This window comes from Leptidea sinapis, chromosome 16, assembly GCF_905404315.1.
Source record: "Leptidea sinapis chromosome 16, ilLepSina1.1, whole genome shotgun sequence".
NCBI classification, from domain to species: domain Eukaryota; kingdom Metazoa; phylum Arthropoda; class Insecta; order Lepidoptera; family Pieridae; genus Leptidea; species Leptidea sinapis.
This window is the reverse complement of record NC_066280.1, coordinates 2,381,092-2,392,600: the sequence shown is the minus strand read 5'-3', so window position 1 is coordinate 2,392,600 and position 11,509 is coordinate 2,381,092. Positions and strand designations below refer to the sequence as shown.

The 11,509-nt window shown below is 32.8% G+C and overlaps 1 non-coding gene across 1 annotated transcript; it reads left to right on the top strand.

Annotated features, from left to right (window-relative positions):
- The first annotated feature begins 1,979 nt into the window (after positions 1–1,979).
- Positions 1,980–2,053, top strand: Trnat-ggu (transfer RNA threonine (anticodon GGU)). The gene has a single exon. It is a non-coding gene; the product is annotated as a tRNA-Thr (tRNA).
- Positions 2,054–11,509: the final 9,456 nt, after the last annotated feature.

The window sequence follows — 11,509 nt, the reverse complement described above, 5'->3', positions numbered from 1 at the left end:
TAGCATATAGTTTCAAGAGATCAGAAAAAGGCACTTAACGTTATATGAACAAATATATAAACTTTTATTCATAAAAACTAAAGTATAATTCAAGTTTAGAAAAGAGATCATACGAAAGTAGTAGTAATAATAATTAAATTTAAGTATTTTTGCGCAATTTGCACAGAAATCCACTTTATGTTCACCACAAATAGGAACTTTGCAGCTATGACAATAATTTTTAGTCATGGGCCTTTTTTTGTTTGAATATAAGCTGCAGCTGTTTCTTTTTGATATTGTGGCACGTTCTGGAACTACTTGAGTTTCTGAACCTGGTGGGATTTGGTCTTGACTTCGGAATTTAGCAGTTTCCTCAAAACTCGTGCCGAACACTTCTCTTATAATTTCTTTCAGTCTTAGCGGCATCGTTGATATTTCCAGCCGACGTTTTAGCCACGGTTCGTTTAGCTTTTCATGCAACAGCTTCATAAACTTTCTGCGGAGTAGTGGTTTACCTCCAGACACTATAGTGTTGTGGCAATAAATAATGTATATGAATTGATAGCCGATATATCCAACATTTTGTAAAATAAACACATCGGCCATCAATTGGTTTTGCGGTTACACGACATGTTCGAACACATTTGGTCAAAAGTAACCACGCCTCCTTTTGTAGCATTGTAGAAATCTATTATGTTAGGCTTTTTGGACGACAAATTGATAGTTCCTTCTACATCACAAGAGGAGAGCAAGTAACCATTTTGCTTGGTCACTGTAAACGCAATAACTAAAACACAATAAGAAAAGTCACCACAAATAATAATCACTAAAAGTAACACAAAAGCTAACCATTCGTCAAAATGACGACTAAGTACTAGGTATTTCAAAAACTATACAACTTACCACCAAATCACGACCACCTTTCGACGAAGCTTGGCTCGGATTGAGTTGGTTCGACACCGAATGTAGGTGCGTGTGACGTTTAAAAAGATATGGCGATATATTTATTCACTGTTCGTCGTTTTGACGAACGTTAGCTATCTAGGTTTAATGAATTTTTCTTTAATTATAAAATTCTATAATAATATAGACAAGCTAACCCGACAGACGTTGTTCTGTATATATTAAATAAAATAATGTTTTTTATGAATTTGCCAATAATATATCATAACATCAAGAATTACTTCGTAAAATATGCTCCCTGCTGTCGTTATGAAATTGTTTCACAGCAGAACTGTCAAACCGTGCGTCAATAAATTCTCTCATAGAAATTATGTATGGACACATCAAAGGAAAAACAAATTTGTTGTTTTTATTTAATTCCGAGCATTTTCCTATTTATTCACCTTTTAAACCTTCTCTGGACTTCCACAAATAATTCAAGGCCTAAATTTTCTAAATCGGTCTAGCTGTTCTCGAGTTTTAGCGAGACTAACGAACAGCAATTCATTTATATATATATAGATATTGTCAATCACGTTCTATTTACACATGGCCATATCATTGGCAGTCTGAAAGCAGAACGGCAAAAGTGTGCTTAAAGACAACGTAAGCACACTTTTCTCCTTAGTCGTGTGTCAATCACCAAGTCTAAGTGTGATATAAAATATTGCTCAAATAATACGTTAACGATGCAAAAAAAATATGGTGTGATTTATCTCCGGTAAGTTTAAGTTATTTATATAAGTTTATTATTTATTTATGTAAGTTTATTTTATTTAGATAATAATGTAGTAAAAAGTAGATATAGCAGCTTATAATATAGTTGATATTATTATTACTTTATATGTACTTTGCATATATTGTAATTGAAATGATTTGTAAATTGCATTAAATTATTCTAAACAATATGTTATGTTTTTTAAAGTGCTAATCCTCACTTCTAGGATTAATATACAAATAAAATTTGAAAAACAAAATTTATGTATGAAGTCATGTAGATGAAGTCACAGCCTGAGAGTTGAACAAAGCAAACAGAATTTTATAACAAGGCGGTACTCGAACGGTTAGCTCAGTTGGTTAGAGCACCGGCACGGTATGCCGGAGGTCGTGGGTTCGAATCCCGTATCGTTCATAAAATTTTATTTGTGAACAGCATTAAAAATAAGAACTTGTAATATCTAATCTGTATTGAACAGAGCAACCTTAGACTTTCTTGTTCATTCTTCTCTAAGGAATTCAGGTTTGAAGGGCTCCATAGCTAGTGAAATTACTGTGCAAATGAGACTTAACATCTTGTCTCAAGGTGACGAGCGCAATGTGCTGCTCAGAATTTTTTGATTATTCAAGAATCCAGAGCGGCACTGTATTGTAATAGGCAGAGCGTATCAGTCTTGTTCGCTTGCATTAAAGACATAAAAAAATACTAAATTAGAACATTTATGTCTGAAACAGTTATAAATTACAACACCCATAAAAGTGATGTCATTTCATAAAACAAATACAATATGCTTTCAAAGACACGACATAATAGGATATTCGTAATGCGAAAACATTGGATGTCCACAATTGGCCGTACAAATTGCAGCTTATTTCGTAGCAATTAAATTGAGCGGGATTATTGGCCGGGTATATGATGAATGACCACCACTGAATTAACTTAATCACTGGTTCGTTGTAAGCAAAGTGATACATTAAAGGATTTGTGGTCGCTTGGCTGATGTATATCAGAATAAAACAGTTGTTTTACAGTATCACTTCATAGTAACCACAAAGTCGTTACCTTTTTGCTCTTAATGGTGATTTTTATTATTATTACACTAGAAATAAGGGATTGCTTGTTACTAATTCTAGTAGACTTCATAAGATACATAATAATAATACTTTAATGTATACACTTTTATACTAAAGTCCCAGCCATTGTTCAGGCATTTTCTATAAATAAATTCAAATGTTGTATTAAAAAATGTTTCTGCCGTAAATCCTACTACTCCACAGCTGAATATCTAAGTGATCCGACAGCGTGGGTCTAGATTGTGATTATTTCATAGCAACAGCAATGACAGTACATTATTGTATATATCATTAAAAAGAGCGCAATAAACGAATGCTGGGAGAGGTTCTTCAGTGCCGCTGCTTCTCTCTCAGAGCGCCATTTGTTTCCGAAGCGGTAGTAGAATCTTAGTATATTAGAAATGACATCAAAAAGAATTCTAAACGAATCATTTTTGAGAAAATAAATGCCTTTTATGTCTGTTCCTATGTATGCTTCGATCTTTTGAGTCACATTTGCCATGTACTTTCACTAGCCCTTCAAACCGAAACGCAGATCCATAGCCGGCATCCTGTGCAAAGTAGCCGCCCATGGGTAGGATACTACAGGAATTGTTTCGTAGAACTGTTTATGCCACCTGATATCAAAGTTGCACATATACACGATTTCCTCCTTACTGTGTTTCCAGGTCGATAGAACCAGGGTATGCCTTCACGCGATTCCTCTACTGTTGCAAGAGAGAACGGGTAGAGTTAATCGCTTCCCATCTAGTGGCCCATTGGCTCTTTCATAAAGAGGGATGAAGAACGAAAGTAGATAGAACAAATAACAAACAAGTGTTGGGATAGATTTGACAAGTTAAGTTAACTGATATGAAATTATTCACAATGATGGTACTGTGTTTGGCGATCTCAAAGAATGGAATGTACTTGAGAAAGCTTTCGCCGCTAAAGGCTGTGCTCATAGCTATTATTTCAACAAAATAGTACCACAAAATACTTTTACATGTTACGCATTACAATACCATCACGCACAAACATAATGTATTGTGTATGTAAGGAAATAATAATAAAAAAACTCAATAAATATAAATGTTAAATTATTAATCATCATTGACAACATAATATTTGAACCTGATACTCGTTCCATTAAACTTACGATAGTCAGACTCTTTTCTTCACAAATTTCTACGACTAGATAAATAAATTAAAAAATAATAATTTGTGTATTTTATATTTCCAAGTACCCTTTCTACAGTAAGCATAACCTAAAGAAAATAGTCCATAACGAACTAGTGGCCCGCATAAGTAAATAAACCCTCTAGAAAACCATTCCTGGAAATTAAACTTGAAGCTGCTAAATAAATGCATGGATAGCTGAATAAAGTTGCATACATAAGAAGATTATTCTCCATCAAATTAAGCAAAGCTTTCCGAGAATTATTATGAAAGTGGAACACATGATTTAGCTTAAGAGCCCAGATGCGAGAGATTCTAAAAAGGCGACCATTAAAATAAAGTATCGTAAAGTATTTTTAGTGTGTCACTATAGAACGATCGGGATCTTTAGAAGAAAATGACTGTGGAAGAGTATTTCACGGCCCACAAATTCCCCCGTGAAAACAATCGTAAAATGTTTTTATTACTCAAACATTCACCATTGATTCACGGCCCGAAACAATAAAAGTACTGACTCAATCAACCCACCGAATTTTACGGGCTTTTGTAGGTGAGTGAATTTATTGTAGGAATTCCAATAAAATTATGTTTCGTTTACACCACAGCTTAGTCGTGAGTTAAATGTTAACAACAAACAACATTATGGTTTTACTAAGGCTTCCTATAAAGATTTTTACTTTCTCGACTTTGCTGCTTGCAATTTGGATAAATGTATTTAAAACTATCTGTCTGGAAGACTTTTTTCTGTCAAAAATTATAATGTAATTTCCAAATGATCCCGTTATTTATGTCCTAATAATAAACGACTATAACATACATAAATAAATTTCGTTGACTGCAATACTTAATAAACTCGATGATACTCATTCTAATGCTTTTCCGTCCGGTACTTAAGTACGGTAGTGTAATTTCTTTGAAAAAATATTCATTTAAATTACACGATGTATTAGCCATAATTATTAATTTTAAATGCACAATGTGTTTCAGGTACTTAATTCGATAAGGATTAATGCTGCATTGCTTAAAAATGCTTCATAAATAAGTCATTATTTCTCGTAAAAAGTAAAGAATAAAGTATGGTCATTGTCGATTACCTTTCAGAAACCGACATATACTTTCGCAGACTTTTTTGTAGACCTTTTTACGGTGTACAATACTGTAGTACATTGTTTTTAACTTTCTCGTAGCCTTCAGCCAGCGTTTGTCATTGTAAACGCGCAAAAAATGTGTTTTTTTAACGACATCAAATTAGAAAATTCTAAATTTATCAGTGTGTCTATACTATATTAAGCATGTATTACATAATAATATATAGACCTTCCTCTTGAATCACTCTATCTGTTTGAAAAAAACATCAAAATTCATTGCGTAATTTTAAAGATATTTTATACTATGATGATACTCATTCTAATGCTTTTCCGTCCGGTACCACAGCAACCGCTAAGTCCCTGCATTTAAATCAGCAATATCTTCGAAAATGTTCATTTAAATTACTTAATGTATAGAGCCATATTGATCTATATTAAGTGCACAATGTATTTTCGGTACTTAATTGGATAAGGTTTAGTAAAATCGCTTCGAAAATGAGCCATTATTTATGGTAAAAAGTAAAGGATAAAAAATGGTTATTGTGTCTTAGTGTATTTTACATCGTATTTATTTTGATCGTTCTTGTTCAGCCAGGGTTTGCAATGTAAGCGCAAAAAAATGTGTTTATTGACGACATGACATTATTAACAATCGGCCAAACGTTAAGCAAAGTAAATAAGTAACATACTGCCATAGATTGCATGTTCCTTATATACTGGATTTCACAAGCGATACAAAGAGACACGACCCTCATGAATCCTGACGTATACATTTCCACAGTTGTTCATTTTTCTTCCCTTTTTCCCGGAGCAAACGGTAAAGAGAAACTTAATTGGAGGCTTTTCCGTCGACTCTCAAGCTCAATGAAAAATTATGAGGTAAACGAGCACACACTTGGGAATTCCATGCTCATTCTAGATGTTTCGTGAAAAGAAATGTTTGGGAGCTTAAATCCCACTTAAACTAAAGATATGTTCTTGTATTACTTAAATACTATACATGTTAATATATTATATCCCTAAATTTTATATTCTTAGCTAGATTTATTTCAGTTATTATTTAATTGAATGAATGAATTATTATTATACCTAATATCTATGTCGTAGGTATATTATCAAAGCCGTGATATAACAATTTCAATTGTGATATTATAGTAAGACTAGCTGACCCAGCAAACGTTGTAATGCCGTATTTAAAATCGCGATACAAAAGTAACTGTTGATCGTAGATGGGTGAAAATTTGAAGTTGTATGTATTTTTTAATGCTGACTCATAATAAAAAAAATAAAAACAAAATTCGTGTGGACCGGACCACCTTTAACATTTAGGGGGATGAAAAATAGATGTTGTCCGATTCTCAGACCTACCCAATATGCATTCATAATTTCATGAGAATCGGTCAAGCCGTTTCGGAGGAGTTCAAAGTTTAACACCATGACACGAGAATTTTATATATTAGATAATAGATTGTCAATTGACTTGATTTCTTACAATTTAACTTTAATATGCCTTTATCATAATAAATTTAAAAACTTTTACCTTAAAAAGTTTATTGGCCAGAAAAATGAACTTATATCCATAATTTCAACGATAGTATTACGAATTTCCGATCAGGTCACGTGTCCTGACGTGAGTTTAAAATTTAATACCCGTTCCGAGAAAAGTGCTGAACGCCGCTAAAGAAATTTTTATTTCTAAAAATACCAGTGGTGCTAAAAATATGAGGTAAGAGTTTGTAATAAAAAAAAACAGCCGATTTATCAAATAATTATACTTCAATCTTGCTTTAGTTGACATGAACGAAGTCTCTATGCATTGTTTTGTCAACTTAGGCTTAATAAATGATCTCGTTAAGAATGATGATAGCATATTTTACCGTAATATAGAATATCTGTCAAAATAAAAAATGTGTCCATTAAGAGGAGACATAAACTGAAATTGGCGGTGAAATAACCTTTTTCAACGGGGCGCTGTTTTTTCAATCAATGTTAATATCATAGACGAATGATTCGTTTGATGGTGAAGTTTTCAATGTTTGCCTTGCGGCTGGTGAGAAGTTTTTGTATATTTTTAATTGAAAATTGATTTTTGATGCTTAAATACAAAAAAAGAATTATCAACAAAACATCTGACTTCGAAAACACTATTCCAAGACAATGGATGTAATATGCACTAAAAGTATAAAAATATTTGCATATTTTTATACAATCTAATTATTTAATCTAATTCTAGTTACGATTATTGTTATTTTTGAAGTCGGTATCATCCAAGATAGGTTTGTAACTACATACATAACTACGTGTTTCGCCTCTACACGAGGCATCCTCAGGCACGTCAGGCAAAGCTGGCACGGGACTCAGAGTCTCGTGCCGAGTCTCGTCCCAGATTTTTGGCGAGACAACACGTCCTGAGGATGCCTTGTGTAGTGGTGAAACACGTGTCGAATTGTTTTAAAAACAAATATTAGTGGAATTAACACTAAAGAAAACTTAAATCATTTGTATTCTTCAGATATAATTAGGACCACGAAGCTGTAAGTTTCGAAAGCGTACTATACAATTGCTCTTATAAGTTCAGTTAAATCATAAAAATATAAAGAAGTTAATACATCACCGATATACAGAACGAACTCTACAATACTACATTAAAACACGAACTCCTTAAATATTGAATCTTCTTTATTTTTGCCGTTTTTAATGAAATAATCAGTGTAGTCCCTTATTTATTACCATTACTTATAAGTGTCTTTCTAATAGCTCTTATTTATCTAAAAAAGTGTGTGTATATTTTAATGTACTTCCGAAGTGAAAAAAATATATTACTTATATTTTATAAATAAATTAAATTTAAATTTTCTTTCTATACATTAAGTATTCTTATATTTATTTATTTTTCATTACCTTAAAACTTTATTTATATCTGCTAAATTGATGGTCGTGTTATTAAATGATTGTTAATTTACTAATACTTACAATCAGAAGTCAGGTTAACATAAAAATAATACCAAAAACACAACCACGTGATGGTTTTTTAAAATACTTAGAAGTAACCTCTTACTTTCACTCTCCTCAATTTAAGTAAATACGAATGGCACCGTGACGGTGGTGCCAAAGTGACAGAAAATGTGACACAAGATGGCGTCGGAAATTTTGGCGATTTTCACATTATGAGAGTGAACTTTTAAGATGCGCGCGTAACTCATTCACTCATCACTGTAACGCAAAAATAACAGGTTGAAGTTTGTTCCTAAAACTATCCGACGATTGCGTCATTCGATATTTTTTTGGTTTCTTCGTCGATTATTAGGACAGGCAAAGGATTCAAGCCCATACAGCCGTATTCATTATTTAATAATTGATTATAAAAGCCATCTTTGCAAGACTTTTACAAAATTGTTCTTTCTAAAAACGTAGAATAGCACGTGGAATAAATCATTTTAAATATTTTTGCTTCGTTAGGCCAAAGAAATATAACTTCTAGCATATACATAAGTACACACACACTTTTTTTTTCAGCATTACTATATGATTTCTCCCATACGTCAATAAGAAAGTGTCATATCAAACAATATCCATTTCTTAAGTAATCCTTACAAAGTACTACTACTAAATGTTCTAAGTCTTGCAACCCAAAATGAAATTTAAATTGAAATGTAACACATTTCAATTTAACAGTAGACCATATTCTTATAGAACACAAAATATTAATATTTACTTTATTCGTAGCTGCGATCTGTAGATATTAGACACACGCTTGCCGCTGTTAAACATGAGAAACACTGGAGCAAATAACCATATTCATGCAGCCTTCAGGATCGTAAAATAAACAAGAAACCTGGTGCACCCGGCGTATAGTTAGGAAGCTAATAACCACTTTGCTACTTGGTGTGTAATAGAAAATGAGGTAGAAAGCACCTTTAATTGGTTAACCAGCACAACGTACTATTACGTTGGCACTTCATTTCGCTCCTGGGAATCCCTGAGGTTGTTTAGCTCGTGTGTAGATGCAATTCAGAATAGCGCTCGTAAGCAGTTTTCTCGTGAGGTTTAGTAAAATTTAATTAATGTGACAACGACATTAGAGACGAGAATTATTGTCGCTTCTATAAATTAAAAGGTATATTCTACGTACAGTATTTTTTATTTACATCTTTTTTTGTACATGGACTGCATCTTTAAATTTCTCAACTTGTTCTATAAAGAGAACATAATATTAATTTGTTAACCAAAAACACATTGCTATATATCATTTATACATATTATGTAAAGTATAAAAGTATACCAGTGGGAGGCTCCTTTGCACAGGAAGCCGGCTAGATTATGGGTACCACAACGGCGCCTATTTCTGCCGTGAAGCAGTAATGTGTAAGCATTACTGTCTTTTGGTCTGAAGGGCGCCGTAGCTAGTGAAGTTACTGGGCAAATGAGGCTTAACATCTTATGTCTCAAGGTGACGAGCGCAATTGTAGTGCCGCTTAGAATTTTTGGGCTTTTTGAGAATCCTGAGCGGCACTGCATTGTAATGGGCATGGCGTTTCAATTACCATCAGCTGAATGTCCTGCTCGTCTCGTCCCTTATTATCATAAAAAAAAATAGTATAATACGACTATGTACATAATTTAAAGAAGCGATACTGCTCGGGGTGGATGCTTCAGGTATTCGGTAACTGTGCTTATTAAATAATATTTTCTACATAATTTACATATCGTAATCTATGTGTATAATGAAAATGATCATTGTATGAGGCTCACTCACGCCTAAGCCACTGATCGTATCGATATAAAACTCCCACCATTCGATGCGAAATTTATCCTAGATGATTTATGGTTACTATTGTATTTGTAATAAAATTAATAAAATTTAATTTAATTCCTTTTAAAATTCGCCCAGCGAAGCGGGCGGGAACGGCTAGTGTGTACATAATTATGACAATATATTGTGGTGAAATTTTATTTTAATTAATAGAAGTTAAGAATATATTTCCTATTTTTCAGTTTTGTTTATATATAAACCTTTTAATGTTTTTTCACACTATTATTTTCAGATATACACTATTTTTTTTTTAATTAACGTCAATTCCAGCCCTATAGGAACGATAGTTGAAATTTATATAAATTAACAAAAACCTGATATTGCAAATTGAAAATTTGAATAATTTCATAAAATTAATGTATTGAAATCAGGCCGTTTATAGTGGGTCAAAATCGCGCCCAGAGACGGTTACAAACAAACATACATACAGGTGTGGTTTCAAAAACTTAACTTAACCTATCGGTAAAATTTGTGGAATAAAGTAGATATTTGGAGGGTGATGATTTGTGAAATTTGTATTTGATAGAAACCAGGATACGTTGCACAAGATACCTATTAGTACAAGTTTTTTTTAAGAAAGATGCGTTGAAATGTTCAAGCGTTTGTATGAAAGACCACGACAAGACCTCGAGTAGAATAGTCGTCTAACTATAACTGACAAAGATCCTGTTCGCTGGTTCTATCGCTTGGCTTCATACGTACAGAAGTTACTTCATAGCTAATCAATCCCTGTCATAAATTCGGTTTATTTATAACGGGGCGTGTTCTGAACATTTTTTAACCTTATTGCCGCTACCTAATCTTAATGTCATTAACCACGTCATTGCGTTCTTATTAAACTTTTTTATACCATCTTTGTGCTGCAGAAGAGGGCTATTCGCGCTATTGATAACTTAGGTCCTAAAGAATCATTTAAGAGTAAAATTTAAAAAAATAAACATTTTGACTATTGCATCTCCATAATTTTCTATATGTTCATAAGCACATTAAGGAATTTGCAAAAAATTGTGACAATTATAATGTTAACACGAGAAACAAACATAAAATTGTTATGCCTAATCCTACTTTTAAGTCGAGTTAGTAAGTCTTTTATTGGGCAACGTATATGTTTTTACATAAGATCCCAGAAAATTTTCAAAACAGATGTGTTACAAAATTTAAAAGAATTGTTAAAAAACGTTTATGTGGGAAAGGTTATTTTAAGATAAATGATATTCATAATGATACCACAGGCTGCGATGGCATGGAGCGGACACCCTCAGGCTCTTTAATTGTATCTAAATGTTTATTGTACGATATTACATTGCAATCCATATTTTTATGAAAAAAAAGCCCGCTGAGTTTCGTTGCGCCCTTTCCTCTCAGTTCTGAGACAGTCTATTTTGAATGGTAGTTTTTGACGTTTAATAAGTGATTTTAAATCCTATTTTGAATACAATAATTTGAATTTATCGTACAAAAAACTGTGGAATAGACTTCCTTCTACGGTTGTAGTACTGTAGTTCAAGGTGAATTTGACTTTACCTTTAAACAGCTTAACAAGATCACCTACCTTCAAAATTGCCAAAGCTCCTGTGAATCCCCTGGTATAAGGTAACATGCAGCTGGTTTGTTTGCCCTACAAATCGCATAAAAGAGTGCAGTCTGGATATGCCCGTCACGAACGATAATAGAACACACCTTTCCTTTAACTCCGAATTTGAAGATTGATATGAATATTCTGTTTAATTTATTTTTT